Genomic DNA, 21,499 nt, shown 5'->3' with positions numbered 1-21,499 from the left:
CTTCCAAAATATGATAATGAAAGCTGTGGCAAAACCAATGAGTTTTGTGCCACAGAAGCCAGTCACTATTATATTTCATGTAGGTGCTGTGACTTAGTAATTAAGTTTTATACAATGTTTCTTATTGTAGAAGCAGCAATTTTACTTGAAGAAGTTTTGGCTAGGCAAGTGCGGGTTAAGCTCCCATCCATGTTGAGCATAGCATCCCAAAAGACTTGTTAGTGACCTTTACCTATTGTCAGAGATGGAAGGTAGTACATGAAACCAAACTGATAAGAAAATGTCTTTGTTCAGATGTGGTGGAAACAGTGGGCATAGCGAATGCAAGTTTCCTGTGAGCAAATATGGGTGAAGCTCAAAGACGTGATCCCGAAAATCTGGAATGTAAACAGCAGGCAATGACTTGGTGATAATAAGATGAGCAAAGGCACTGCTGAGAGTTGAACTCAGGATCTCCTGTTTACTAGACAGGCACTTTAACCAACTAAGCCACAGCACCCACATGCCGCAATACAGTTACTGGTTATTGTGGCACAGCACTCTTTTTTCTTTGCATTTGCATTCTCAGTTTTTTAACATTTTTTTTTCAATAGTTTTTCAGGCCTACTTTTCCCTGCCTAAGAGTATACACATAGTCCACCTAAAAGGGAATGGAAAACTTTTAGGACAAAATTGTTGAAAAGAATGTTGTGCAACTTCCAAAATATGATAATGAAAGCTGTGGCAAAACCAATGAGTTTTGTGCCACAGAAGCCAGTCACTATTATATTTCATGTAGGTGCTGTGGCTTAGTAATTAAGTTTTATACAATGTTTCTTATTGTAGAAGCAGCAATTTTACTTGAAGAAGTTTTGGCTAGGCAAGTGCGGGTTAAGCTCCCATCCATGTTGAGCATAGCATCCCAAAAGACTTGTTAGTGACCTTTACCTATTGTCAGAGATGGAAGGTAGTACATGAAACCAAACTGATAAGAAAATGTCTTTGTTCAGATGTGGTGGAAACAGTGGGCATAGCGAATGCAAGTTTCCTGTGAGCAAATATGGGTGAAGCTCTAAGACGTGATTCCGAAAATCTGGGATGTAAACAGCAGGCAATGACTTGGTGATAATAAGATGAGCAAAGGCACTGCTGAGAGTTGAACTCAGGATCTCCTGTTTACTAGACAGGCGCTTTAACCAACTAAGCCACAGCGCCCACATGCTGCAATACAGTTATTGGTTATTGTGGCACAGCACTCTTTTTTCTTTGCATTTGCATTCTCAGTTTTTTAACATTTTTTTTTCAATAGTTTTTCAGGCCTACTTTTCCCTGCCTAAGAGTATACACATAGTCCACCTAAAAGGGAATGGAAAACTTTTAGGACAAAATTGTTGAAAAGAATGTTGTGCAACTTCCAAAATATGATAATGAAAGCTGTGGCAAAACCAATGAGTTTTGTGCCACAGAAGCCAGTCACTAATATATTTCATGTAGGTGCTGTGGCTTAGTAATTAAGTTTTATACAATGTTTCTTATTGTAGAAGCAGCAATTTTACTTGAAGAAGTTTTGGCTAGGCAAGTGCGGGTTAAGCTCCCATCCATGTTGAGCATAGCATCCCAAAAGACTTGTTAGTGACCTTTACCTATTGTCAGAGATGGAAGATAGTACATGAAACCAAACTGATAAGAAAATGTCTTTGTTCAGATGTGGTGGAAACAGTGGGCATAGCGAATGCAAGTTTCCTGTGAGCAAATATGGGTGAAGCTCAAAGACGTGATCCCGAAAATCTGGGATGTAACAGCAGGCAATGACTTGGTGATAATAAGATGAGCAAAGGCACTGCTGAGAGTTGAACTCAGGATCTCCTGTTTACTAAACAGGCACTTTAACCAACTAAGCCACAGCGCCCACATGCTGCAATACAGTTATTGGTTATTGGTTATTGTGGCACAGCACTCTTTTTTCTTTGCATTTGCATTCTCAGTTTTTTAACATTTTTTTTTCAATAGTTTTTCAGGCCTACTTTTCCCTGCCTAAGAGTATACACATAGTCCACCTAAAAGGGAATGGAAAACTTTTAGGACAAAATTGTTGAAAAGAATGTTGTGCAACTTCCAAAATATGATAATGAAAGCTGTGGCAAAACCAATGAGTTTTGTGCCACAGAAGCCAGTCACTATTATATTTCATGTAGGTGCTGTGACTTAGTAATTAAGTTTTATACAATGTTTCTTATTGTAGAAGCAGCAATTTTACTTGAAGAAGTTTTGGCTAGGCAAGTGCGGGTTAAGCTCCCATCCATGTTGAGCATAGCATCCCAAAAGACTTGTTAGTGACCTTTACCTATTGTCAGAGATGGAAGATAGTACATGAAACCAAACTGATAAGAAAATGTCTTTGTTCAGATGTGGTGGAAACAGTGGGCATAGCGAATGCAAGTTTCCTGTGAGCAAATATGGGTGAAGCTCAAAGACGTGATCCCGAAAATCTGGGATGTAACAGCAGGCAATGACTTGGTGATAATAAGATGAGCAAAGGCACTGCTGAGAGTTGAACTCAGGATCTCCTGTTTACTAAACAGGCACTTTAACCAACTAAGCCACAGCGCCCACATGCTGCAATACAGTTATTGGTTATTGGTTATTGTGGCACAGCACTCTTTTTTCTTTGCATTTGCATTCTCAGTTTTTTAACATTTTTTTTTCAATAGTTTTTCAGGCCTACTTTTCCCTGCCTAAGAGTATACACATAGTCCACCTAAAAGGGAATGGAAAACTTTTAGGACAAAATTGTTGAAAAGAATGTTGTGCAACTTCCAAAATATGATAATGAAAGCTGTGGCAAAACCAATGAGTTTTGTGCCACAGAAGCCAGTCACTATTATATTTCATGTAGGTGCTGTGACTTAGTAATTAAGTTTTATACAATGTTTCTTATTGTAGAAGCAGCAATTTTACTTGAAGAAGTTTTGGCTAGGCAAGTGCGGGTTAAGCTCCCATCCATGTTGAGCATAGCATCCCAAAAGACTTGTTAGTGACCTTTACCTATTGTCAGAGATGGAAGGTAGTACATGAAACCAAACTGATAAGAAAATGTCTTTGTTCAGATGTGGTGGAAACAGTGGGCATAGCGAATGCAAGTTTCCTGTGAGCAAATATGGGTGAAGCTCAAAGACGTGATCCCGAAAATCTGGGATGTAAACAGCAGGCAATGACTTGGTGATAATAAGATGAGCAAAGGCACTGCTGAGAGTTGAACTCAGGATCTCCTGTTTACTAGACAGGCGCTTTAACCAACTAAGCCACAGCGCCCACATGCTGCAATCCAGTTATTGGTTATTGTGGCACAGCACTCTTTTTTCTTTGCATTTGCATTCTCAGTTTTTTAACATTTTTTTTTCAATAGTTTTTCAGGCCTACTTTTCCCTGCCTAAGAGTATACACATAGTCCACCTAAAAGGGAATGGAAAACTTTTAGGACAAAATTGTTGAAAAGAATGTTGTGCAACTTCCAAAATATGATAATGAAAGCTGTGGCAAAACCAATGAGTTTTGTGCCACAGAAGCCAGTCACTATTATATTTCATGTAGGTGCTGTGACTTAGTAATTAAGTTTTATACAATGTTTCTTATTGTAGAAGCAGCAATTTTACTTGAAGAAGTTTTGGCTAGGCAAGTGCGGGTTAAGCTCCCATCCATGTTGAGCATAGCATCCCAAAAGACTTGTTAGTGACCTTTACCTATTGTCAGAGATGGAAGGTAGTACATGAAACCAAACTGATAAGAAAATGTCTTTGTTCAGATGTGGTGGAAACAGTGGGCATAGCGAATGCAAGTTTCCTGTGAGCAAATATGGGTGAAGCTCAAAGACGTGATCCCGAAAATCTGGAATGTAAACAGCAGGCAATGACTTGGTGATAATAAGATGAGCAAAGGCACTGCTGAGAGTTGAACTCAGGATCTCCTGTTTACTAGACAGGCACTTTAACCAACTAAGCCACAGCACCCACATGCCGCAATACAGTTACTGGTTATTGTGGCACAGCACTCTTTTTTCTTTGCATTTGCATTCTCAGTTTTTTAACATTTTTTTTTCAATAGTTTTTCAGGCCTACTTTTCCCTGCCTAAGAGTATACACATAGTCCACCTAAAAGGGAATGGAAAACTTTTAGGACAAAATTGTTGAAAAGAATGTTGTGCAACTTCCAAAATATGATAATGAAAGCTGTGGCAAAACCAATGAGTTTTGTGCCACAGAAGCCAGTCACTATTATATTTCATGTAGGTGCTGTGGCTTAGTAATTAAGTTTTATACAATGTTTCTTATTGTAGAAGCAGCAATTTTACTTGAAGAAGTTTTGGCTAGGCAAGTGCGGGTTAAGCTCCCATCCATGTTGAGCATAGCATCCCAAAAGACTTGTTAGTGACCTTTACCTATTGTCAGAGATGGAAGGTAGTACATGAAACCAAACTGATAAGAAAATGTCTTTGTTCAGATGTGGTGGAAACAGTGGGCATAGCGAATGCAAGTTTCCTGTGAGCAAATATGGGTGAAGCTCTAAGACGTGATTCCGAAAATCTGGGATGTAAACAGCAGGCAATGACTTGGTGATAATAAGATGAGCAAAGGCACTGCTGAGAGTTGAACTCAGGATCTCCTGTTTACTAGACAGGCGCTTTAACCAACTAAGCCACAGCGCCCACATGCTGCAATACAGTTATTGGTTATTGTGGCACAGCACTCTTTTTTCTTTGCATTTGCATTCTCAGTTTTTTAACATTTTTTTTTCAATAGTTTTTCAGGCCTACTTTTCCCTGCCTAAGAGTATACACATAGTCCACCTAAAAGGGAATGGAAAACTTTTAGGACAAAATTGTTGAAAAGAATGTTGTGCAACTTCCAAAATATGATAATGAAAGCTGTGGCAAAACCAATGAGTTTTGTGCCACAGAAGCCAGTCACTAATATATTTCATGTAGGTGCTGTGGCTTAGTAATTAAGTTTTATACAATGTTTCTTATTGTAGAAGCAGCAATTTTACTTGAAGAAGTTTTGGCTAGGCAAGTGCGGGTTAAGCTCCCATCCATGTTGAGCATAGCATCCCAAAAGACTTGTTAGTGACCTTTACCTATTGTCAGAGATGGAAGATAGTACATGAAACCAAACTGATAAGAAAATGTCTTTGTTCAGATGTGGTGGAAACAGTGGGCATAGCGAATGCAAGTTTCCTGTGAGCAAATATGGGTGAAGCTCAAAGACGTGATCCCGAAAATCTGGGATGTAACAGCAGGCAATGACTTGGTGATAATAAGATGAGCAAAGGCACTGCTGAGAGTTGAACTCAGGATCTCCTGTTTACTAAACAGGCACTTTAACCAACTAAGCCACAGCGCCCACATGCTGCAATACAGTTATTGGTTATTGGTTATTGTGGCACAGCACTCTTTTTTCTTTGCATTTGCATTCTCAGTTTTTTAACATTTTTTTTTCAATAGTTTTTCAGGCCTACTTTTCCCTGCCTAAGAGTATACACATAGTCCACCTAAAAGGGAATGGAAAACTTTTAGGACAAAATTGTTGAAAAGAATGTTGTGCAACTTCCAAAATATGATAATGAAAGCTGTGGCAAAACCAATGAGTTTTGTGCCACAGAAGCCAGTCACTATTATATTTCATGTAGGTGCTGTGACTTAGTAATTAAGTTTTATACAATGTTTCTTATTGTAGAAGCAGCAATTTTACTTGAAGAAGTTTTGGCTAGGCAAGTGCGGGTTAAGCTCCCATCCATGTTGAGCATAGCATCCCAAAAGACTTGTTAGTGACCTTTACCTATTGTCAGAGATGGAAGGTAGTACATGAAACCAAACTGATAAGAAAATGTCTTTGTTCAGATGTGGTGGAAACAGTGGGCATAGCGAATGCAAGTTTCCTGTGAGCAAATATGGGTGAAGCTCAAAGACGTGATCCCGAAAATCTGGGATGTAAACAGCAGGCAATGACTTGGTGATAATAAGATGAGCAAAGTCACTGCTGAGAGTTGAACTCAGGATCTCCTGTTTACTAGACAGGCGCTTTAACCAACTAAGCCACAGCACCCACATGCTGCAATACAGTTACTGGTTATTGTGGCACAGCACTCTTTTTTCTTTGCATTTGCATTCTCAGTTTTTTAACATTTTTTTTTCAATAGTTTTTCAGGCCTACTTTTCCCTGCCTAAGAGTATACACATAGTCCACCTAAAAGGGAATGGAAAACTTTTAGGACAAAATTGTTGAAAAGAATGTTGTGCAACTTCCAAAATATGATAATGAAAGCTGTGGCAAAACCAATGAGTTTTGTGCCACAGAAGCCAGTCACTATTATATTTCATGTAGGTGCTGTGGCTTAGTAATTAAGTTTTATACAATGTTTCTTATTGTAGAAGCAGCAATTTTACTTGAAGAAGTTTTGGCTAGGCAAGTGCGGGTTAAGCTCCCATCCATGTTGAGCATAGCATCCCAAAAGACTTGTTAGTGACCTTTACCTATTGTCAGAGATGGAAGGTAGTACATCAAACCAAACCGATAAGAAAATGTCTTTGTTCAGATGTGGTGGAAACAGTGGGCATAGCGAATGCAAGTTTCCTGTGAGCAAATATGGGTGAAGCTCTAAGACGTGATTCCGAAAATCTGGGATGTAAACAGCAGGCAATGACTTGGTGATAATAAGATGAGCAAAGGCACTGCTGAGAGTTGAACTCAGGATCTCCTGTTTACTAGACAGGCGCTTTAACCAACTAAGCCACAGCGCCCACATGCTGCAATACAGTTATTGGTTATTGTGGCACAGCACTCTTTTTTCTTTGCATTTGCATTCTCAGTTTTTTAACTTTTTTTTTCAATAGTTTTTCAGGCCTACTTTTCCCTGCCTAAGAGTATACACATAGTCCACCTAAAAGGGAATGGAAAACTTTTAGGACAAAATTGTTGAAAAGAATGTTGTGCAACTTCCAAAATATGATAATGAAAGCTGTGGCAAAACCAATGAGTTTTGTGCCACAGAAGCCAGTCACTATTATATTTCATGTAGGTGCTGTGGCTTAGTAATTAAGTTTTATACAATGTTTCTTATTGTAGAAGCAGCAATTTTACTTGAAGAAGTTTTGGCTAGGCAAGTGCGGGTTAAGCTCCCATCCATGTTGAGCATAGCATCCCAAAAGACTTGTTAGTGACCTTTACCTATTGTCAGAGATGGAAGATAGTACATGAAACCAAACTGATAAGAAAATGTCTTTGTTCAGATGTGGTGGAAACAGTGGGCATAGCGAATGCAAGTTTCCTGTGAGCAAATATGGGTGAAGCTCAAAGACGTGATCCCGAAAATCTGGGATGTAACAGCAGGCAATGACTTGGTGATAATAAGATGAGCAAAGGCACTGCTGAGAGTTGAACTCAGGATCTCCTGTTTACTAAACAGGCACTTTAACCAACTAAGCCACAGCGCCCACATGCTGCAATACAGTTATTGGTTATTGGTTATTGTGGCACAGCACTCTTTTTTCTTTGCATTTGCATTCTCAGTTTTTTAACATTTTTTTTTCAATAGTTTTTCAGGCCTACTTTTCCCTGCCTAAGAGTATACACATAGTCCACCTAAAAGGGAATGGAAAACTTTTAGGACAAAATTGTTGAAAAGAATGTTGTGCAACTTCCAAAATATGATAATGAAAGCTGTGGCAAAACCAATGAGTTTTGTGCCACAGAAGCCAGTCACTATTATATTTCATGTAGGTGCTGTGACTTAGTAATTAAGTTTTATACAATGTTTCTTATTGTAGAAGCAGCAATTTTACTTGAAGAAGTTTTGGCTAGGCAAGTGCGGGTTAAGCTCCCATCCATGTTGAGCATAGCATCCCAAAAGACTTGTTAGTGACCTTTACCTATTGTCAGAGATGGAAGGTAGTACATGAAACCAAACTGATAAGAAAATGTCTTTGTTCAGATGTGGTGGAAACAGTGGGCATAGCGAATGCAAGTTTCCTGTGAGCAAATATGGGTGAAGCTCAAAGACGTGATCCCGAAAATCTGGGATGTAAACAGCAGGCAATGACTTGGTGATAATAAGATGAGCAAAGTCACTGCTGAGAGTTGAACTCAGGATCTCCTGTTTACTAGACAGGCGCTTCAACCAACTAAGCCACAGCACCCACATGCTGCAATACAGTTACTGGTTATTGTGGCACAGCACTCTTTTTTCTTTGCATTTGCATTCTCAGTTTTTTAACATTTTTTTTTCAATAGTTTTTCAGGCCTACTTTTCCCTGCCTAAGAGTATACACATAGTCCACCTAAAAGGGAATGGAAAACTTTTAGGACAAAATTGTTGAAAAGAATGTTGTGCAACTTCCAAAATATGATAATGAAAGCTGTGGCAAAACCAATGAGTTTTGTGCCACAGAAGCCAGTCACTATTATATTTCATGTAGGTGCTGTGGCTTAGTAATTAAGTTTTATACAATGTTTCTTATTGTAGAAGCAGCAATTTTACTTGAAGAAGTTTTGGCTAGGCAAGTGCGGGTTAAGCTCCCATCCATGTTGAGCATAGCATCCCAAAAGACTTGTTAGTGACCTTTACCTATTGTCAGAGATGGAAGATAGTACATGAAACCAAACTGATAAGAAAATGTCTTTGTTCAGATGTGGTGGAAACAGTGGGCATAGCGAATGCAAGTTTCCTGTGAGCAAATATGGGTGAAGCTCAAAGACGTGATCCCGAAAATCTGGGATGTAACAGCAGGCAATGACTTGGTGATAATAAGATGAGCAAAGGCACTGCTGAGAGTTGAACTCAGGATCTCCTGTTTACTAAACAGGCACTTTAACCAACTAAGCCACAGCGCCCACATGCTGCAATACAGTTATTGGTTATTGGTTATTGTGGCACAGCACTCTTTTTTCTTTGCATTTGCATTCTCAGTTTTTTAACATTTTTTTTTCAATAGTTTTTCAGGCCTACTTTTCCCTGCCTAAGAGTATACACATAGTCCACCTAAAAGGGAATGGAAAACTTTTAGGACAAAATTGTTGAAAAGAATGTTGTGCAACTTCCAAAATATGATAATGAAAGCTGTGGCAAAACCAATGAGTTTTGTGCCACAGAAGCCAGTCACTATTATATTTCATGTAGGTGCTGTGACTTAGTAATTAAGTTTTATACAATGTTTCTTATTGTAGAAGCAGCAATTTTACTTGAAGAAGTTTTGGCTAGGCAAGTGCGGGTTAAGCTCCCATCCATGTTGAGCATAGCATCCCAAAAGACTTGTTAGTGACCTTTACCTATTGTCAGAGATGGAAGGTAGTACATGAAACCAAACTGATAAGAAAATGTCTTTGTTCAGATGTGGTGGAAACAGTGGGCATAGCGAATGCAAGTTTCCTGTGAGCAAATATGGGTGAAGCTCAAAGACGTGATCCCGAAAATCTGGGATGTAAACAGCAGGCAATGACTTGGTGATAATAAGATGAGCAAAGTCACTGCTGAGAGTTGAACTCAGGATCTCCTGTTTACTAGACAGGCGCTTTAACCAACTAAGCCACAGCACCCACATGCTGCAATACAGTTACTGGTTATTGTGGCACAGCACTCTTTTTTCTTTGCATTTGCATTCTCAGTTTTTTAACATTTTTTTTTCAATAGTTTTTCAGGCCTACTTTTCCCTGCCTAAGAGTATACACATAGTCCACCTAAAAGGGAATGGAAAACTTTTAGGACAAAATTGTTGAAAAGAATGTTGTGCAACTTCCAAAATATGATAATGAAAGCTGTGGCAAAACCAATGAGTTTTGTGCCACAGAAGCCAGTCACTATTATATTTCATGTAGGTGCTGTGGCTTAGTAATTAAGTTTTATACAATGTTTCTTATTGTAGAAGCAGCAATTTTACTTGAAGAAGTTTTGGCTAGGCAAGTGCGGGTTAAGCTCCCATCCATGTTGAGCATAGCATCCCAAAAGACTTGTTAGTGACCTTTACCTATTGTCAGAGATGGAAGGTAGTACATCAAACCAAACCGATAAGAAAATGTCTTTGTTCAGATGTGGTGGAAACAGTGGGCATAGCGAATGCAAGTTTCCTGTGAGCAAATATGGGTGAAGCTCTAAGACGTGATTCCGAAAATCTGGGATGTAAACAGCAGGCAATGACTTGGTGATAATAAGATGAGCAAAGGCACTGCTGAGAGTTGAACTCAGGATCTCCTGTTTACTAGACAGGCGCTTTAACCAACTAAGCCACAGCGCCCACATGCTGCAATACAGTTATTGGTTATTGTGGCACAGCACTCTTTTTTCTTTGCATTTGCATTCTCAGTTTTTTAACTTTTTTTTTCAATAGTTTTTCAGGCCTACTTTTCCCTGCCTAAGAGTATACACATAGTCCACCTAAAAGGGAATGGAAAACTTTTAGGACAAAATTGTTGAAAAGAATGTTGTGCAACTTCCAAAATATGATAATGAAAGCTGTGGCAAAACCAATGAGTTTTGTGCCACAGAAGCCAGTCACTATTATATTTCATGTAGGTGCTGTGGCTTAGTAATTAAGTTTTATACAATGTTTCTTATTGTAGAAGCAGCAATTTTACTTGAAGAAGTTTTGGCTAGGCAAGTGCGGGTTAAGCTCCCATCCATGTTGAGCATAGCATCCCAAAAGACTTGTTAGTGACCTTTACCTATTGTCAGAGATGGAAGATAGTACATGAAACCAAACTGATAAGAAAATGTCTTTGTTCAGATGTGGTGGAAACAGTGGGCATAGCGAATGCAAGTTTCCTGTGAGCAAATATGGGTGAAGCTCAAAGACGTGATCCCGAAAATCTGGGATGTAAACAGCAGGCAATGACTTGGTGATAATAAGATGAGCAAAGGCACTGCTGAGAGTTGAACTCAGGATCTCCTGTTTACTAGACAGGCGCTTTAACCAACTAAGCCACAGCGCCCACATGCTGCAATCCAGTTATTGGTTATTGTGGCACAGCACTCTTTTTTCTTTGCATTTGCATTCTCAGTTTTTTAACATTTTTTTTTCAATAGTTTTTCAGGCCTACTTTTCCCTGCCTAAGAGTATACACATAGTCCACCTAAAAGGGAATGGAAAACTTTTAGGACAAAATTGTTGAAAAGAATGTTGTGCAACTTCCAAAATATGATAATGAAAGCTGTGGCAAAACCAATGAGTTTTGTGCCACAGAAGCCAGTCACTATTATATTTCATGTAGGTGCTGTGACTTAGTAATTAAGTTTTATACAATGTTTCTTATTGTAGAAGCAGCAATTTTACTTGAAGAAGTTTTGGCTAGGCAAGTGCGGGTTAAGCTCCCATCCATGTTGAGCATAGCATCCCAAAAGACTTGTTAGTGACCTTTACCTATTGTCAGAGATGGAAGGTAGTACATGAAACCAAACTGATAAGAAAATGTCTTTGTTCAGATGTGGTGGAAACAGTGGGCATAGCGAATGCAAGTTTCCTGTGAGCAAATATGGGTGAAGCTCAAAGACGTGATCCCGAAAATCTGGAATGTAAACAGCAGGCAATGACTTGGTGATAATAAGATGAGCAAAGGCACTGCTGAGAGTTGAACTCAGGATCTCCTGTTTACTAGACAGGCGCTTTAACCAACTAAGCCACAGCACCCACATGCCGCAATACAGTTACTGGTTATTGTGGCACAGCACTCTTTTTTCTTTGCATTTGCATTCTCAGTTTTTTAACATTTTTTTTTCAATAGTTTTTCAGGCCTACTTTTCCCTGCCTAAGAGTATACACATAGTCCACCTAAAAGGGAATGGAAAACTTTTAGGACAAAATTGTTGAAAAGAATGTTGTGCAACTTCCAAAATATGATAATGAAAGCTGTGGCAAAACCAATGAGTTTTGTGCCACAGAAGCCAGTCACTATTATATTTCATGTAGGTGCTGTGGCTTAGTAATTAAGTTTTATACAATGTTTCTTATTGTAGAAGCAGCAATTTTACTTGAAGAAGTTTTGGCTAGGCAAGTGCGGGTTAAGCTCCCATCCATGTTGAGCATAGCATCCCAAAAGACTTGTTAGTGACCTTTACCTATTGTCAGAGATGGAAGGTAGTACATGAAACCAAACTGATAAGAAAATGTCTTTGTTCAGATGTGGTGGAAACAGTGGGCATAGCGAATGCAAGTTTCCTGTGAGCAAATATGGGTGAAGCTCTAAGACGTGATTCCGAAAATCTGGGATGTAAACAGCAGGCAATGACTTGGTGATAATAAGATGAGCAAAGGCACTGCTGAGAGTTGAACTCAGGATCTCCTGTTTACTAGACAGGCGCTTTAACCAACTAAGCCACAGCGCCCACATGCTGCAATACAGTTATTGGTTATTGTGGCACAGCACTCTTTTTTCTTTGCATTTGCATTCTCAGTTTTTTAACATTTTTTTTTCAATAGTTTTTCAGGCCTACTTTTCCCTGCCTAAGAGTATACACATAGTCCACCTAAAAGGGAATGGAAAACTTTTAGGACAAAATTGTTGAAAAGAATGTTGTGCAACTTCCAAAATATGATAATGAAAGCTGTGGCAAAACCAATGAGTTTTGTGCCACAGAAGCCAGTCACTAATATATTTCATGTAGGTGCTGTGGCTTAGTAATTAAGTTTTATACAATGTTTCTTATTGTAGAAGCAGCAATTTTACTTGAAGAAGTTTTGGCTAGGCAAGTGCGGGTTAAGCTCCCATCCATGTTGAGCATAGCATCCCAAAAGACTTGTTAGTGACCTTTACCTATTGTCAGAGATGGAAGATAGTACATGAAACCAAACTGATAAGAAAATGTCTTTGTTCAGATGTGGTGGAAACAGTGGGCATAGCGAATGCAAGTTTCCTGTGAGCAAATATGGGTGAAGCTCAAAGACGTGATCCCGAAAATCTGGGATGTAACAGCAGGCAATGACTTGGTGATAATAAGATGAGCAAAGGCACTGCCGAGAGTTGAACTCAGGATCTCCTGTTTACTAAACAGGCACTTTAACCAACTTAGCCACAGCGCCCACATGCTGCAATATAGTTATTGGTTATTGGTTATTGTGGCACAGCACTCTTTTTTCTTTGCATTTGCATTCTCAGTTTTTTAACATTTTTTTTTCAATAGTTTTTCAGGCCTACTTTTCCCTGCCTAAGAGTATACACATAGTCCACCTAAAAGGGAATGGAAAACTTTTAGGACAAAATTGTTGAAAAGAATGTTGTGCAACTTCCAAAATATGATAATGAAAGCTGTGGCAAAACCAATGAGTTTTGTGCCACAGAAGCCAGTCACTATTATATTTCATGTAGGTGCTGTGACTTAGTAATTAAGTTTTATACAATGTTTCTTATTGTAGAAGCAGCAATTTTACTTGAAGAAGTTTTGGCTAGGCAAGTGCGGGTTAAGCTCCCATCCATGTTGAGCATAGCATCCCAAAAGACTTGTTAGTGACCTTTACCTATTGTCAGAGATGGAAGGTAGTACATGAAACCAAACTGATAAAAAAATGTCTTTGTTCAGATGTGGTGGAAACAGTGGGCATAGCGAATGCAAGTTTCCTGTGAGCAAATATGGGTGAAGCTCAAAGACGTGATCCCGAAAATCTGGGATGTAAACAGCAGGCAATGACTTGGTGATAATAAGATGAGCAAAGTCACTGCTGAGAGTTGAACTCAGGATCTCCTGTTTACTAGACAGGCGCTTTAACCAACTAAGCCACAGCACCCACATGCTGCAATACAGTTACTGGTTATTGTGGCACAGCACTCTTTTTTCTTTGCATTTGCATTCTCAGTTTTTTAACATTTTTTTTTCAATAGTTTTTCAGGCCTACTTTTCCCTGCCTAAGAGTATACACATAGTCCACCTAAAAGGGAATGGAAAACTTTTAGGACAAAATTGTTGAAAAGAATGTTGTGCAACTTCCAAAATATGATAATGAAAGCTGTGGCAAAACCAATGAGTTTTGTGCCACAGAAGCCAGTCACTATTATATTTCATGTAGGTGCTGTGGCTTAGTAATTAAGTTTTATACAATGTTTCTTATTGTAGAAGCAGCAATTTTACTTGAAGAAGTTTTGGCTAGGCAAGTGCGGGTTAAGCTCCCATCCATGTTGAGCATAGCATCCCAAAAGACTTGTTAGTGACCTTTACCTATTGTCAGAGATGGAAGATAGTACATGAAACCAAACTGATAAGAAAATGTCTTTGTTCAGATGTGGTGGAAACAGTGGGCATAGCGAATGCAAGTTTCCTGTGAGCAAATATGGGTGAAGCTCAAAGACGTGATCCCGAAAATCTGGGATGTAAACAGCAGGCAATGACTTGGTGATAATAAGATGAGCAAAGGCACTGCTGAGAGTTGAACTCAGGATCTCCTGTTTACTAGACAGGCCCTTTAACCAACTAAGCCACAGCGCCCACATGCTGCAATACAGTTATTGGTTATTGTGGCACAGCACTCTTTTTTCTTTGCATTTGCATTCTCAGTTTTTTAACATTTTTTTTTCAATAGTTTTTCAGGCCTACTTTTCCCTGCCTAAGAGTATACACATAGTCCACCTAAAAGGGAATGGAAAACTTTTAGGACAAAATTGTTGAAAAGAATGTTGTGCAACTTCCAAAATATGATAATGAAAGCTGTGGCAAAACCAATGAGTTTTGTGCCACAGAAGCCAGTCACTATTATATTTCATGTAGGTGCTGTGACTTAGTAATTAAGTTTTATACAATGTTTCTTATTGTAGAAGCAGCAATTTTACTTGAAGAAGTTTTGGCTAGGCAAGTGCGGGTTAAGCTCCCATCCATGTTGAGCATAGCATCCCAAAAGACTTGTTAGTGACCTTTACCTATTGTCAGAGATGGAAGGTAGTACATGAAACCAAACTGATAAGAAAATGTCTTTGTTCAGATGTGGTGGAAACAGTGGGCATAGCGAATGCAAGTTTCCTGTGAGCAAATATGGGTGAAGCTCAAAGACGTGATCCCGAAAATCTGGGATGTAAACAGCAGGCAATGACTTGGTGATAATAAGATGAGCAAAGTCACTGCTGAGAGTTGAACTCAGGATCTCCTGTTTACTAGACAGGCGCTTTAACCAACTAAGCCACAGCACCCACATGCTGCAATACAGTTACTGGTTATTGTGGCACAGCACTCTTTTTTCTTTGCATTTGCATTCTCAGTTTTTTAACATTTTTTTTTCAATAGTTTTTCAGGCCTACTTTTCCCTGCCTAAGAGTATACACATAGTCCACCTAAAAGGGAATGGAAAACTTTTAGGACAAAATTGTTGAAAAGAATGTTGTGCAACTTCCAAAATATGATAATGAAAGCTGTGGCAAAACCAATGAGTTTTGTGCCACAGAAGCCAGTCACTATTATATTTCATGTAGGTGCTGTGGCTTAGTAATTAAGTTTTATACAATGTTTCTTATTGTAGAAGCAGCAATTTTACTTGAAGAAGTTTTGGCTAGGCAAGTGCGGGTTAAGCTCCCATCCATGTTGAGCATAGCATCCCAAAAGACTTGTTAGTGACCTTTACCTATTGTCAGAGATGGAAGATAGTACATGAAACCAAACTGATAAGAAAATGTCTTTGTTCAGATGTGGTGGAAACAGTGGGCATAGCGAATGCAAGTTTCCTGTGAGCAAATATGGGTGAAGCTCAAAGACGTGATCCCGAAAATCTGGGATGTAACAGCAGGCAATGACTTGGTGATAATAAGATGAGCAAAGGCACTGCTGAGAGTTGAACTCAGGATCTCCTGTTTACTAAACAGGCACTTTAACCAACTAAGCCACAGCGCCCACATGCTGCAATACAGTTATTGGTTATTGGTTATTGTGGCACAGCACTCTTTTTTCTTTGCATTTGCATTCTCAGTTTTTTAACATTTTTTTTTCAATAGTTTTTCAGGCCTACTTTTCCCTGCCTAAGAGTATACACATAGTCCACCTAAAAGGGAATGGAAAACTTTTAGGACAAAATTGTTGAAAAGAATGTTGTGCAACTTCCAAAATATGATAATGAAAGCTGTGGCAAAACCAATGAGTTTTGTGCCACAGAAGCCAGTCACTATTATATTTCATGTAGGTGCTGTGACTTAGTAATTAAGTTTTATACAATGTTTCTTATTGTAGAAGCAGCAATTTTACTTGAAGAAGTTTTGGCTAGGCAAGTGCGGGTTAAGCTCCCATCCATGTTGAGCATAGCATCCCAAAAGACTTGTTAGTGACCTTTACCTATTGTCAGAGATGGAAGGTAGTACATGAAACCAAACTGATAAGAAAATGTCTTTGTTCAGATGTGGTGGAAACAGTGGGCATAGCGAATGCAAGTTTCCTGTGAGCAAATATGGGTGAAGCTCAAAGACGTGATCCCGAAAATCTGGGATGTAAACAGCAGGCAATGACTTGGTGATAATAAGATGAGCAAAGTCACTGCTGAGAGTTGAACTCAGGATCTCCTGTTTACTAGACAGGCGCTTTAACCAACTAAGCCACAGCACCCACATGCTGCAATACAGTTACTGGTTATTGTGGCACAGCACTCTTTTTTCTTTGCATTTGCATTCTCAGTTTTTTAACATTTTTTTTTCAATAGTTTTTCAGGCCTACTTTTCCCTGCCTAAGAGTATACACATAGTCCACCTAAAAGGGAATGGAAAACTTTTAGGACAAAATTGTTGAAAAGAATGTTGTGCAACTTCCAAAATATGATAATGAAAGCTGTGGCAAAACCAATGAGTTTTGTGCCACAGAAGCCAGTCACTATTATATTTCATGTAGGTGCTGTGGCTTAGTAATTAAGTTTTATACAATGTTTCTTATTGTAGAAGCAGCAATTTTACTTGAAGAAGTTTTGGCTAGGCAAGTGCGGGTTAAGCTCCCATCCATGTTGAGCATAGCATCCCAAAAGACTTGTTAGTGACCTTTACCTATTGTCAGAGATGGAAGGTAGTACATCAAACCAAACCGATAAGAAAATGTCTTTGTTCAGATGTGGTGGAAACAGTGGGCATAGCGAATGCAAGTTTCCTGTGAGCAAATATGGGTGAAGCTCTAAGACGTGATTCCGAAAATCTGGGATGTAAACAGCAGGCAATGACTTGGTGATAATAAGATGAGCAAAGGCACTGCTGAGAGTTGAACTCAGGATCTCCTGTTTACTAGACAGGCGCTTTAACCAACTAAGCCACAGCGCCCACATGCTGCAATACAGTTATTGGTTATTGTGGCACAGCACTCTTTTTTCTTTGCATTTGCATTCTCAGTTTTTTAACTTTTTTTTTCAATAGTTTTTCAGGCCTACTTTTCCCTGCCTAAGAGTATACACATAGTCCACCTAAAAGGGAATGGAAAACTTTTAGGACAAAATTGTTGAAAAGAATGTTGTGCAACTTCCAAAATATGATAATGAAAGCTGTGGCAAAACCAATGAGTTTTGTGCCACAGAAGCCAGTCACTATTATATTTCATGTAGGTGCTGTGGCTTAGTAATTAAGTTTTATACAATGTTTCTTATTGTAGAAGCAGCAATTTTACTTGAAGAAGTTTTGGCTAGGCAAGTGCGGGTTAAGCTCCCATCCATGTTGAGCATAGCATCCCAAAAGACTTGTTAGTGACCTTTACCTATTGTCAGAGATGGAAGATAGTACATGAAACCAAACTGATAAGAAAATGTCTTTGTTCAGATGTGGTGGAAACAGTGGGCATAGCGAATGCAAGTTTCCTGTGAGCAAATATGGGTGAAGCTCAAAGACGTGATCCCGAAAATCTGGGATGTAAACAGCAGGCAATGACTTGGTGATAATAAGATGAGCAAAGGCACTGCTGAGAGTTGAACTCAGGATCTCCTGTTTACTAGACAGGCGCTTTAACCAACTAAGCCACAGCGCCCACATGCTGCAATCCAGTTATTGGTTATTGTGGCACAGCACTCTTTTTTCTTTGCATTTGCATTCTCAGTTTTTTAACATTTTTTTTTCAATAGTTTTTCAGGCCTACTTTTCCCTGCCTAAGAGTATACACATAGTCCACCTAAAAGGGAATGGAAAACTTTTAGGACAAAATTGTTGAAAAGAATGTTGTGCAACTTCCAAAATATGATAATGAAAGCTGTGGCAAAACCAATGAGTTTTGTGCCACAGAAGCCAGTCACTATTATATTTCATGTAGGTGCTGTGACTTAGTAATTAAGTTTTATACAATGTTTCTTATTGTAGAAGCAGCAATTTTACTTGAAGAAGTTTTGGCTAGGCAAGTGCGGGTTAAGCTCCCATCCATGTTGAGCATAGCATCCCAAAAGACTTGTTAGTGACCTTTACCTATTGTCAGAGATGGAAGGTAGTACATGAAACCAAACTGATAAGAAAATGTCTTTGTTCAGATGTGGTGGAAACAGTGGGCATAGCGAATGCAAGTTTCCTGTGAGCAAATATGGGTGAAGCTCAAAGACGTGATCCCGAAAATCTGGAATGTAAACAGCAGGCAATGACTTGGTGATAATAAGATGAGCAAAGGCACTGCTGAGAGTTGAACTCAGGATCTCCTGTTTACTAGACAGGCGCTTTAACCAACTAAGCCACAGCACCCACATGCCGCAATACAGTTACTGGTTATTGTGGCACAGCACTCTTTTTTCTTTGCATTTGCATTCTCAGTTTTTTAACATTTTTTTTTCAATAGTTTTTCAGGCCTACTTTTCCCTGCCTAAGAGTATACACATAGTCCACCTAAAAGGGAATGGAAAACTTTTAGGACAAAATTGTTGAAAAGAATGTTGTGCAACTTCCAAAATATGATAATGAAAGCTGTGGCAAAACCAATGAGTTTTGTGCCACAGAAGCCAGTCACTATTATATTTCATGTAGGTGCTGTGGCTTAGTAATTAAGTTTTATACAATGTTTCTTATTGTAGAAGCAGCAATTTTACTTGAAGAAGTTTTGGCTAGGCAAGTGCGGGTTAAGCTCCCATCCATGTTGAGCATAGCATCCCAAAAGACTTGTTAGTGACCTTTACCTATTGTCAGAGATGGAAGGTAGTACATGAAACCAAACTGATAAGAAAATGTCTTTGTTCAGATGTGGTGGAAACAGTGGGCATAGCGAATGCAAGTTTCCTGTGAGCAAATATGGGTGAAGCTCTAAGACGTGATTCCGAAAATCTGGGATGTAAACAGCAGGCAATGACTTGGTGATAATAAGATGAGCAAAGGCACTGCTGAGAGTTGAACTCAGGATCTCCTGTTTACTAGACAGGCGCTTTAACCAACTAAGCCACAGCGCCCACATGCTGCAATACAGTTATTGGTTATTGTGGCACAGCACTCTTTTTTCTTTGCATTTGCATTCTCAGTTTTTTAACATTTTTTTTTCAATAGTTTTTCAGGCCTACTTTTCCCTGCCTAAGAGTATACACATAGTCCACCTAAAAGGGAATGGAAAACTTTTAGGACAAAATTGTTGAAAAGAATGTTGTGCAACTTCCAAAATATGATAATGAAAGCTGTGGCAAAACCAATGAGTTTTGTGCCACAGAAGCCAGTCACTAATATATTTCATGTAGGTGCTGTGGCTTAGTAATTAAGTTTTATACAATGTTTCTTATTGTAGAAGCAGCAATTTTACTTGAAGAAGTTTTGGCTAGGCAAGTGCGGGTTAAGCTCCCATCCATGTTGAGCATAGCATCCCAAAAGACTTGTTAGTGACCTTTACCCATTGTCAGAGATGGAAGATAGTACATGAAACCAAACTGATAAGAAAATGTCTTTGTTCAGATGTGGTGGAAACAGTGGGCATAGCGAATGCAAGTTTCCTGTGAGCAAATATGGGTGAAGCTCTAAGACGTGATTCCGAAAATCTGGGATGTAAACAGCAGGCAATGACTTGGTGATAATAAGATGAGCAAAGGCACTGCTGAGAGTTGAACTCAGGATCTCCTGTTTACTAGACAGGCGCTTTAACCAACTAAGCCACAGCGCCCACATGCTGCAATACAGTTATTGGTTATTGTGGCACAGCACTCTTTTTTCTTTGCATTTGCATTCTCAGTTTTTTAACATTTTTTTTTCAATAGTTTTTCAGGCCTACTTTTCCCTGCCTAAGAGTATACACATAGTCCACCTAAAAGGGAATGGAAAACTTTTAGGACAAAATTGTTGAAAAGAATGTTGTGCAACTTCCAAAATATGATAATGAAAGCTGTGGCAAAACCAATGAGTTTTGTGCCACAGAAGCCAGTCACTAATATATTTCATGTAGGTGCTGTGGCTTAGTAATTAAGTTTTATACAATGTTTCTTATTGTAGAAGCAGCAATTTTACTTGAAGAAGTTTTGGCTAGGCAAGTGCGGGTTAAGCTCCCATCCATGTTGAGCATAGCATCCCAAAAGACTTGTTAGTGACCTTTACCCATTGTCAGAGATGGAAGATAGTACATGAAACCAAACTGATAAGAAAATGTCTTTGTTCAGATGTGGTGGAAACAGTGGGCATAGCGAATGCAAGTTTCCTGTGAGCAAATATGGGTGAAGCTCAAAGACGTGATCCCGAAAATCTGGGATGTAACAGCAGGCAATGACTTGGTGATAATAAGATGAGCAAAGGCACTGCCGAGAGTTGAACTCAGGATCTCCTGTTTACTAAACAGGCACTTTAACCAACTTAGCCACAGCGCCCACATGCTGCAATATAGTTATTGGTTATTGGTTATTGTGGCACAGCACTCTTTTTTCTTTGCATTTGCATTCTCAGTTTTTTAACATTTTTTTTTCAATAGTTTTTCAGGCCTACTTTTCCCTGCCTAAGAGTATACACATAGTCCACCTAAAAGGGAATGGAAAACTTTTAGGACAAAATTGTTGAAAAGAATGTTGTGCAACTTCCAAAATATGATAATGAAAGCTGTGGCAAAACCAATGAGTTTTGTGCCACAGAAGCCAGTCACTATTATATTTCATGTAGGTGCTGTGACTTAGTAATTAAGTTTTATACAATGTTTCTTATTGTAGAAGCAGCAATTTTACTTGAAGAAGTTTTGGCTAGGCAAGTGCGGGTTAAGCTCCCATCCATGTTGAGCATAGCATCCCAAAAGACTTGTTAGTGACCTTTACCTATTGTCAGAGATGGAAGGTAGTACATGAAACCAAACTGATAAAAAAATGTCTTTGTTCAGATGTGGTGGAAACAGTGGGCATAGCGAATGCAAGTTTCCTGTGAGCAAATATGGGTGAAGCTCAAAGACGTGATCCCGAAAATCTGGGATGTAAACAGCAGGCAATGACTTGGTGATAATAAGATGAGCAAAGTCACTGCTGAGAGTTGAACTCAAGATCTCCTGTTTACTAGACAGGCGCTTTAACCAACTAAGCCACAGCACCCACATGCTGCAATACAGTTACTGGTTATTGTGGCACAGCACTCTTTTTTCTTTGCATTTGCATTCTCAGTTTTTTAACATTTTTTTTTCAATAGTTTTTCAGGCC

The 21,499-nt window shown here is 39.0% G+C and overlaps 21 non-coding genes across 21 annotated transcripts; all 21 read right to left on the bottom strand.

Annotated features, from left to right (window-relative positions):
* Nucleotides 1–425: 425 nt before the first annotated feature.
* TRNAT-AGU (transfer RNA threonine (anticodon AGU)) lies at nt 426–499 on the bottom strand. The gene has a single exon. It is a non-coding gene; the product is annotated as a tRNA-Thr (tRNA).
* A 621-nt stretch (nt 500–1,120) lies between these two features.
* Nucleotides 1,121–1,194, bottom strand: TRNAT-AGU (transfer RNA threonine (anticodon AGU)). The gene has a single exon. It is a non-coding gene; the product is annotated as a tRNA-Thr (tRNA).
* Nucleotides 1,195–1,814: 620 nt separating this feature from the next.
* Nucleotides 1,815–1,888, bottom strand: TRNAT-AGU (transfer RNA threonine (anticodon AGU)). Its single transcript has one exon. It is a non-coding gene; the product is annotated as a tRNA-Thr (tRNA).
* A 627-nt stretch (nt 1,889–2,515) lies between these two features.
* On the bottom strand, nt 2,516–2,589 carry TRNAT-AGU (transfer RNA threonine (anticodon AGU)). The gene has a single exon. It is a non-coding gene; the product is annotated as a tRNA-Thr (tRNA).
* Nucleotides 2,590–3,217: 628 nt separating this feature from the next.
* TRNAT-AGU (transfer RNA threonine (anticodon AGU)) lies at nt 3,218–3,291 on the bottom strand. Its single transcript has one exon. It is a non-coding gene; the product is annotated as a tRNA-Thr (tRNA).
* A 621-nt stretch (nt 3,292–3,912) lies between these two features.
* On the bottom strand, nt 3,913–3,986 carry TRNAT-AGU (transfer RNA threonine (anticodon AGU)). The gene has a single exon. It is a non-coding gene; the product is annotated as a tRNA-Thr (tRNA).
* Nucleotides 3,987–4,607: 621 nt separating this feature from the next.
* On the bottom strand, nt 4,608–4,681 carry TRNAT-AGU (transfer RNA threonine (anticodon AGU)). Its single transcript has one exon. It is a non-coding gene; the product is annotated as a tRNA-Thr (tRNA).
* A 620-nt stretch (nt 4,682–5,301) lies between these two features.
* Nucleotides 5,302–5,375, bottom strand: TRNAT-AGU (transfer RNA threonine (anticodon AGU)). Its single transcript has one exon. It is a non-coding gene; the product is annotated as a tRNA-Thr (tRNA).
* A 1,323-nt stretch (nt 5,376–6,698) lies between these two features.
* On the bottom strand, nt 6,699–6,772 carry TRNAT-AGU (transfer RNA threonine (anticodon AGU)). Its single transcript has one exon. It is a non-coding gene; the product is annotated as a tRNA-Thr (tRNA).
* Nucleotides 6,773–7,391: 619 nt separating this feature from the next.
* TRNAT-AGU (transfer RNA threonine (anticodon AGU)) lies at nt 7,392–7,465 on the bottom strand. The gene has a single exon. It is a non-coding gene; the product is annotated as a tRNA-Thr (tRNA).
* A 1,322-nt stretch (nt 7,466–8,787) lies between these two features.
* On the bottom strand, nt 8,788–8,861 carry TRNAT-AGU (transfer RNA threonine (anticodon AGU)). Its single transcript has one exon. It is a non-coding gene; the product is annotated as a tRNA-Thr (tRNA).
* Nucleotides 8,862–10,184: 1,323 nt separating this feature from the next.
* Nucleotides 10,185–10,258, bottom strand: TRNAT-AGU (transfer RNA threonine (anticodon AGU)). Its single transcript has one exon. It is a non-coding gene; the product is annotated as a tRNA-Thr (tRNA).
* A 620-nt stretch (nt 10,259–10,878) lies between these two features.
* TRNAT-AGU (transfer RNA threonine (anticodon AGU)) lies at nt 10,879–10,952 on the bottom strand. The gene has a single exon. It is a non-coding gene; the product is annotated as a tRNA-Thr (tRNA).
* Nucleotides 10,953–11,573: 621 nt separating this feature from the next.
* Nucleotides 11,574–11,647, bottom strand: TRNAT-AGU (transfer RNA threonine (anticodon AGU)). The gene has a single exon. It is a non-coding gene; the product is annotated as a tRNA-Thr (tRNA).
* Nucleotides 11,648–12,268: 621 nt separating this feature from the next.
* TRNAT-AGU (transfer RNA threonine (anticodon AGU)) lies at nt 12,269–12,342 on the bottom strand. Its single transcript has one exon. It is a non-coding gene; the product is annotated as a tRNA-Thr (tRNA).
* Nucleotides 12,343–15,748: 3,406 nt separating this feature from the next.
* Nucleotides 15,749–15,822, bottom strand: TRNAT-AGU (transfer RNA threonine (anticodon AGU)). The gene has a single exon. It is a non-coding gene; the product is annotated as a tRNA-Thr (tRNA).
* Nucleotides 15,823–17,145: 1,323 nt separating this feature from the next.
* TRNAT-AGU (transfer RNA threonine (anticodon AGU)) lies at nt 17,146–17,219 on the bottom strand. Its single transcript has one exon. It is a non-coding gene; the product is annotated as a tRNA-Thr (tRNA).
* Nucleotides 17,220–17,839: 620 nt separating this feature from the next.
* Nucleotides 17,840–17,913, bottom strand: TRNAT-AGU (transfer RNA threonine (anticodon AGU)). The gene has a single exon. It is a non-coding gene; the product is annotated as a tRNA-Thr (tRNA).
* Nucleotides 17,914–18,534: 621 nt separating this feature from the next.
* On the bottom strand, nt 18,535–18,608 carry TRNAT-AGU (transfer RNA threonine (anticodon AGU)). The gene has a single exon. It is a non-coding gene; the product is annotated as a tRNA-Thr (tRNA).
* Nucleotides 18,609–19,229: 621 nt separating this feature from the next.
* TRNAT-AGU (transfer RNA threonine (anticodon AGU)) lies at nt 19,230–19,303 on the bottom strand. Its single transcript has one exon. It is a non-coding gene; the product is annotated as a tRNA-Thr (tRNA).
* Nucleotides 19,304–19,924: 621 nt separating this feature from the next.
* TRNAT-AGU (transfer RNA threonine (anticodon AGU)) lies at nt 19,925–19,998 on the bottom strand. The gene has a single exon. It is a non-coding gene; the product is annotated as a tRNA-Thr (tRNA).
* Nucleotides 19,999–21,499: the final 1,501 nt, after the last annotated feature.

This window comes from Hyperolius riggenbachi, chromosome 11 (genome assembly GCF_040937935.1).
Source record: "Hyperolius riggenbachi isolate aHypRig1 chromosome 11, aHypRig1.pri, whole genome shotgun sequence".
NCBI lineage: Eukaryota > Metazoa > Chordata > Amphibia > Anura > Hyperoliidae > Hyperolius > Hyperolius riggenbachi.
This window is presented reverse-complemented; position numbering and strand designations above follow the sequence as displayed.